The sequence below is a fragment of the Vombatus ursinus genome, unplaced genomic scaffold (genome assembly GCF_900497805.2).
Source record: "Vombatus ursinus unplaced genomic scaffold, bare-nosed wombat genome assembly UNPS02006779.1, whole genome shotgun sequence".
Lineage (NCBI taxonomy): Eukaryota > Metazoa > Chordata > Mammalia > Diprotodontia > Vombatidae > Vombatus > Vombatus ursinus.
In genome coordinates, this window is record NW_020946557.1 from 2,285,068 (window position 1) to 2,292,341 (window position 7,274).

A 7,274-nucleotide genomic window follows, 5' to 3' on the forward strand; every position below is an offset into this window, starting at 1 on the left:
TAATCAAAAGTGATTTAGAGAACTTGTTCATATGCCTATAGATAACTCCAATTTCTTCATCTGAAAACTGCCTGTTCATATCATTTGACCATTTATCCATTGGGGAATGACTTATATACTCCTAAATTTGACTCAGTTCTCTATGTATTTTAGAAATGAGGCTTTTATTAGAGACATTTATTGTAAAGATTGTTTCCTAGCTTTCTGCTTTCTTCTAATCTTGGTTGCATTGGTTTTGTTTGTACAAAAGCTTTCTAATTTAATATGATTAAAATTATCTATTCTACATTTCATAACGCTCTCTCTTGTTTGGTCATGAATTCTTCCCCTCCCCATAGATCTGATGCTCTTCTAATTTGATTGATTCATTGTCTATGGTACCTTTTAGCAAGATGTAGTTTCCTTCCTTATCTCTTTTAATTAGATCTAGTTTTGCTTTTGCTTTGTCTAAGATCAGGATTACTATCACTGCTTTTTTTTTTTTTACTTCAGCTGAAGCATAATAGATTCTATTCTAGCCACTTACCTTTACTCTGTGTATGTCCCTCTGCTTCAAGTGTGTTTCTTGTAAGCAACGTATTGTAGGATTCTGGTTTTTGATCACTCTGTTTTCCACTTCCATTTTATGAGAGAGTTCATCCCATTCACATTCAGTTATGATTACTACCTGTGTATTTCTCTCCATCCTATTCTTCCTCTTGTTTATCCTCTCTCTCCTTTCACCCTTTCCAACCTCACTAGTGTTTTGTTTCTACCCCTTCCCCTGATCTCCCCTCCCTTCTGTCAGTCTCCCCCATCCCACTGTACTTGATCTCCTTCCCTTGTACTTCCCTGTTGGGTAAGATAGATTTCTATATTCAACTGGTTGTGTGTATTATTCCCTCTTTGAGCCAATATTGATGAGAATAAGATTCAAGTGATACCCATCTCTTATCTTCTCCTCCACTGTAATAAGTCTTCCTCGCCTCTTCATATGAGATAATTTACCCCATTCTACCTCTCCCTTCTTTCTGCACCCAGTGTACTCTTCTTTCTTATCCCTTAAATTTTTTTATGTCATTCCCTCAAATTCTTCCTGTACTCATACCTTCTGTCTATATATATATTCCTTTTATCTCTACTGATACTGATACAATTTTTAAGAGTTATAAGTGTCATCTTCCCCCGCAGAGACGTAAATGGTTTAGCTCCACTGAATTCTTTATGTTTTCTTTTCTCTTTTTACCTGTTTATGCTTCTCTTTGGTCTTGTTTTGGAGGTCAAATTTTTGTTTTAGTTCTGGTCTTCCCCTTATGAAGGCATGAAATTCTTCTATTTCATTGAATGATCATTTTTTTCCTTGATGTATTATGCTTAATTTTGCCAGGTAAGGTATTCTTGGTTATAGTTATAGCTTTTTTGACCTCTGGAATATCATGGTTCATGATCTTTGGTCCTTTAACGTTGCAGCTGTCAAGTCCTATGTGATCGTGATTGTGACTCCCTGACATTTGAATTGTTTCTTTCTGGCCACTTGTAGTATTTTTCCTTGACATGATAGTTCTGAAACATGGTTATAATGTTACTTGGGGTTTTTATTTTGGGATCTCTTTCCTGAGGTAATCAGTGGATTCTTTTGATGCCTATTCTGCCCTCTGATTCCAGGACTTTAGGGAAATTTTCCTCGATAATTTCTTGAAAAATGAAGTCTGGGTCCTCCTTTTGATTATGGCTTTCAGGTAGTCTAACGATTCTGATATTGTCTCTTCTGGATCTATTTTCCAGGCGAGTTGTTTTTCCCATGAGGTATTTTACATTTTCTTCCATTTTACATTCTTTTGAATTTGTTTGATTGATTCATGATGTCACATAGTCACTAGCTTCTACTTGTCCAATTCTAAATTTTAAGGAGTTGTTTTTCTCCATTAGCTTTTGTAATTTCTTTTCAATTTGGCCAATTGTACTTTTAAAGGAGTTGTTTTCTTCAGTGGATTTTTGTATTTCCTTTTTGATTTGGCCAATTCTACTTTTTAAGCAGTTTTCCAAGCATTTGACTCTTTTTTCATAATGCTCTTGCATCATTCTCATGTCTTTTCCCCATTTTTCTTTGACCTTTCTTATATGATTTTAAAGCTCATTTTTGAGCTCTTCCATGAGTTCTTTCTGGGCTTGAGACCATTTTCCCGGGTTTTTTTTTTTGTTTTTTTGTTTTTTGCTCGTAGATGTTTTGACATCATTGTCCTCTTTTGAGTTGGTGTGTTGGTCTTCACTGTCACCATAACTTTCTATTATTAGATTCTTTTTTTGTTTGTTTTTACCATCTTTTTGGGGGAGAGAGGAGTTTTTCCCTTTCTTTTAAATTTAAGCTCTGTACCTGGAATGGAAAGGGCACTGTCTCAGGCTTCTTGTGCTAGTGGCTACAGGCCCTGGATGTTTATCTGGTGTTGCAGTGATCTTGCGCCCATGGGATGCTCATGTCTGGTGCTGTGTTGAGGGTGTGGAAGGTGGGTTGACTTGAGGTACTGGAGGCCATAGGGGTTTGACAGCTTACCTGGTTCTGAGCTGGAATCCTAGTGGTGGTATTTGGAATGTGCTGAGGCCAGTGGCAGTATTGCTGTGTTCTCCCATATCCGCACTGAAGCATATGGTAGTCTGACTTCTGGAGGCTGCCTATTTGCCCAGGGCTATGCTGGAATGTGGCAGGGCCAGTGCTGGCTAGCAGCTGCCTGTTTGCTTAGGTATCCATAGGGTTGGCTTCTACCTATTTGCCTGGGTCTGTGCTGCAGCACCTAGAGGTCTGGCCACTGGAGGATGCTTATTTGCCCAGGGCTACACTGAAGCACATGATTGTTCTTGGTAATGGAGTCTGCCAGTTCCCCTGGCTATGCTAAGGCATGTGGAGTATCCTGGTTTTGAGGGTTGTCTGCTCCACCACCTTGGGTCTTTTTAAAGTATCTTCCCTGATTTGCTGAGGTGGTGGTGTGCTTCTAGCTTGCTGTGATGCTTCTCCTCCTGGACTGCACTCCCCTTTCACCCAAGTGAGACAGAACTTTCCTGCTGATCTTCCAAGTTTCTTGGTTTAAAAGGTTGTTTTACCCCATCTTTTTGCTGGTTCTGCTCTTCTAGGATTTGTTTTGGGGCTCCATTTTATGGTTGTTCAGAGGTGAGTATAGGAGAATTACAGAGATTTACTGCTTACTCCACCATCTTGGCTCCTGGAAGTCTATCCTGTTACCCTTTATTAATGTATAGTGCGTTACTTTTTATTGCAAGGAAAGGGTGAAGGGAATCATAAGATATCCAGGGACTCTTCAAAAAAAAAATCAAAGCAGTCAATTTAGAAAATATCAAGTGCTTAAAGCAGTTGAAAAAGTAATTTCTTTTATCATAGATTTAAAGCTAGAAGGGACCTTAGCAGCAATTTAGCTTAACTCTCTCATTTTATAAGCTTCATTCTGAGGTAAGAACAGTATTACTTGTGATAAACAGGAAACATATCATTTAGAAAGTGTCACTTGAGCAGTTTGGAAGGAAACAAGGTATTTTAAGAAAAGAAAGTTAGGATAGTCAACTTTGGGCAAAGGGAATACCTAGTGTCAAGGCACACAGATGAGAAATGGAATATCACACATAAGAAATAACAAAAAAGTTTCATTTGAGGGGGGCAGAGCCAAGATGGCAAAGTGAAAGCAGTGATTTGCTTGAGCTCTCTCCCAAACCTCTCTAAATACTTGTAAAAAGGGCTCTAAACAAATTCTAGAGCAGCAGAACCCACAAAAAGACAGAGTGAAACAAATTTCCAGCCCACGACAACCTGGATGGTTGATTAGAAAGGTCTATTACATGGGGCAGCTAGGTGGTGCAGTGGATAGAGCACCAGCCCTGAAGTCAGGAGGACCTGAGTTCAAATCTGGCCTCAGACCAAACACTTGACACTTACTAGCTGTGTGACCCTGGGCAAGTCACTTAACCCCAATTGCCTAAAAACAAAAAAAAAACAAAAAGAAAAAAAAAGAAAGGTCTATTACGCCACGCTGGGAGAGGAGCACAGTTCAGCATGGGCCATGCAGGCAAAAACCAGGACTCAGCGAACCTGGAGCAGTCCTCAAGGGATTGAATCAAGAGGAGGATTGGTGGTTTCTAGACTTCTCAACCCACAAATACCAAAGACAACTTAGAAGGTCAGTAGGAAAGATCTGTCAGACCATGGTAAGAGAGGAACTCGGTCTGCCCCAGTCCCAGTGCAGCCCTGTGGCTGCTTCTGGAGCTCTTGACCCACAGACAGAGGGAGGATCCAGTGGCTGATCAGAGGGGGATTACAGGGATCTCTCTGCTAGTTCAGGATTCTCTTGCTTTGCCTGTGCTTGGATCTGGGTCACAGTTCTGGGTGGTGGTCTTGTGGTGCGAAGGAGTGCTGTCATGGTAAAACTTGTAGTGGCAGTAGAGAGGAAATCCTCTTCACAGTTCCAAGACACAAAAGAGTGCTTGTGGTCACTCACAGACCAGAGCGCAGGTCAGGAAATTAATAAACACCTCACCCTTGATCGCACCACTTTGGAAGAACTGAAAATTTACAGGTCCCTAGAAGTATTTCTGAAAACAGCTGTACAAACCCCTGAAGCTTGGGACAGTACATTCTCTACACTGGAAGCAGACCTCTACCTTAATAAAGAACTTAAAACTCAATTAATTGACTGGGAACATGAGGAAGCATCACAAACAAAGTCAGACCATAGAATCTTACTTTGGTGACAAAGATGATTAAAAATACAACCAGAAAAAGACAACAAAGTAAAAGTTCCTACATCCAAAGCCTTCAAGAAAAATATGAATCAGTCCCAGGCCATGGAAGAGCTCAAAAAAGATTTTGCAAAGCAAGTAAGAGAAGTAGAGGAAAAACTGGTAAGAGAAATCAGAATGATACAAGAAAATCATGAAAGACAAGTCAACAGCTTGCTAAAGGAGACCCCAAAAAATACTGAAGAAAATAACACCTTGAAAAATAGATTAACCCAAATGGCAAAAGAGGTCCAAAAAATCAATGAGGAGAAGAATGCCTTCAAAAACAGAATTGGCTAAATAGAAAAAAAAAACATCCAAAAACTCACTGAAGAAAATACCTTAAAAATTAGAATGAAAAGGGCAGCTAGATGGTACAATGGCTAGAGCACCAGCCCTGAAGTCAGGAGGACCTGAGTGCAAATCCAGCCTCAGACCAAACACTTGACACTTACTAGATGTGTTACCCTGAGCAAGTCACTTAACCCCAATTGCCTACAAATAATTTTTTTAATTAAAAAAATAAAAATTAGAATGGAGCAAATGGAAGCTAATGACTTTCTGAGAAATCAAGAAATTGTAAAACAAAACCAAAAGAATGAAAAAAAAAATAGAACACAATGTGAAATATCTCATTGGATAAACAATTGACCTGGAAAATAGATCCAGGAGAGATAATTTAAAAATTATTGGACTATCTGAAAGCTATGATTTAAAAAAAAAGAGCCTAGACATCATCTTTCAAGAAGTTACCAGGGCAGCTAGATGGAGCAGTAGATAGAACACTGGCTCTAAAATCAGGAGGACCTGAGTTCAAATCCTGGCCTCAGATCAAACACTTGACCCTTACTAGCTGTGTGACCCTGGCTAAGTCACTTAACTCCAATGTCCTAAAAAGAAAAATTATCAACGAAAACTGCCCTGATATTCTAGAACCAGAGAATTAATAGAAATGGAAAGAATCCACCAATCATAGATCCCCAAAGGAAAACTCCTAGGAATATAGTAGCCAAATTCCAGAATTTCCAGGTCAAGGAGCAAATATTGCAAGCAGCAAGAAAGAAACAATTCAAATATTGTGGAAACACAATCAGAATAACACAAGATTTAGCAACTTCTAAATTAAAGCATTGGAAGGCTAGAATATGATATACTGGAGGGCAAAGGAGATAGGATTAAAATCAAGAAACATCTACCCAGCAAAACTGAGTATAATCCTTCAGAAAAAGTGGACATTCAGTGAAATAGAGGACTTTCAAGCATTCTTACTGAAAAGACCAGAGCTGAATAGAAAATTTGACATTCTAAAAGAAGACTCAAGAGAAGCATGCAAAGGTAAACAGGAAAGAGAAATTTTAAGGGATTTATTAAAGTTGAACTGTTTACATTCCTACATGGAAAGATGATATTTGTAACTCATGAGACCTTTGTCAGTATTAGTGTAGTGAAAGGGAAATAAATATGTATAGATAGATAGATAGAGGGCACAGGGTGAGTTGAAGATGAAGGGGTGATATCAAATAAATTAAATTAAGGGGTAAGAGAGCATTATAATGGGAGAAGGAGAAAGGGAGAGGTGGAATGGGGTAAATTATCTCACATAAAACAGACAAGAAAAAGCTTTTACAATGTAGGGGAAATGGGGGAAGGTGAGAGGGAATGAGTGAATCTTATTCTCATCGGATTTGCCTTAGGGAGGGAATAGCATGCACACTCAATTGAGTATGGAAATCTGTCTTACCCTACAGGAAAATAGGGGGAGAAGGGGATAAGAGAGTGGAGAAATGATAGAAGGGAGGGTAGATTCGGGGAGGGGTTATCAGAAGCAAACATTTCTGAAGAGGGATAGAGTCAAAAAAAATAATAGAATAAACAGAGGATGGGATAGGATGAAGGAATGTACAGTTAGTTTTTCACAACATGACTACTTTGGAAGTGTTTTGCATGACTGCATAACCTATATCTACCTGCTTGCCTTCTCAATAAGGGTGGGTGGGGAGGCGGGAAGGAGAGAATTTGGAACTCAAAGTTTTAAAAACAAATGTTAAAAATTGTTTGCACATGCAACTGGTAAATAAGATATACAGGCAATGAGGTATAGAAATCTATCCTGCCTTACAGGAAAATAGAAGGGGAAGGGGATAAGAGAAGAGGGGGGGTGATAGAAGGGAGGGCAGATTAGGGGAAGAGGTATTCAGAATGCAAGTTGTTTTGGGGTGGGAAGGGGTAAGATGGGGAGAAAATTTGGAACTCAGAATCTTGTGGAAGTGAATGTTGAAAACTAAAAATAAATTAATAAAAAAAGTTTCATTTGATTAGAGCAGAGATTCTTATCTTTTTTTTTTTTTTTTGGCAACAGTGTGTTGAAGACCATGGACCCCTTATCAAAATAATGCTTTTAAATCATTAAAGGAAAAACTACGTTTCATTTAAAGAGAAAAAATGAGGTTAAAAAATAAAGTTCTATCTTCTATCTATCTATCTATCTATCTATCTATCTATCTATCTATCTATCT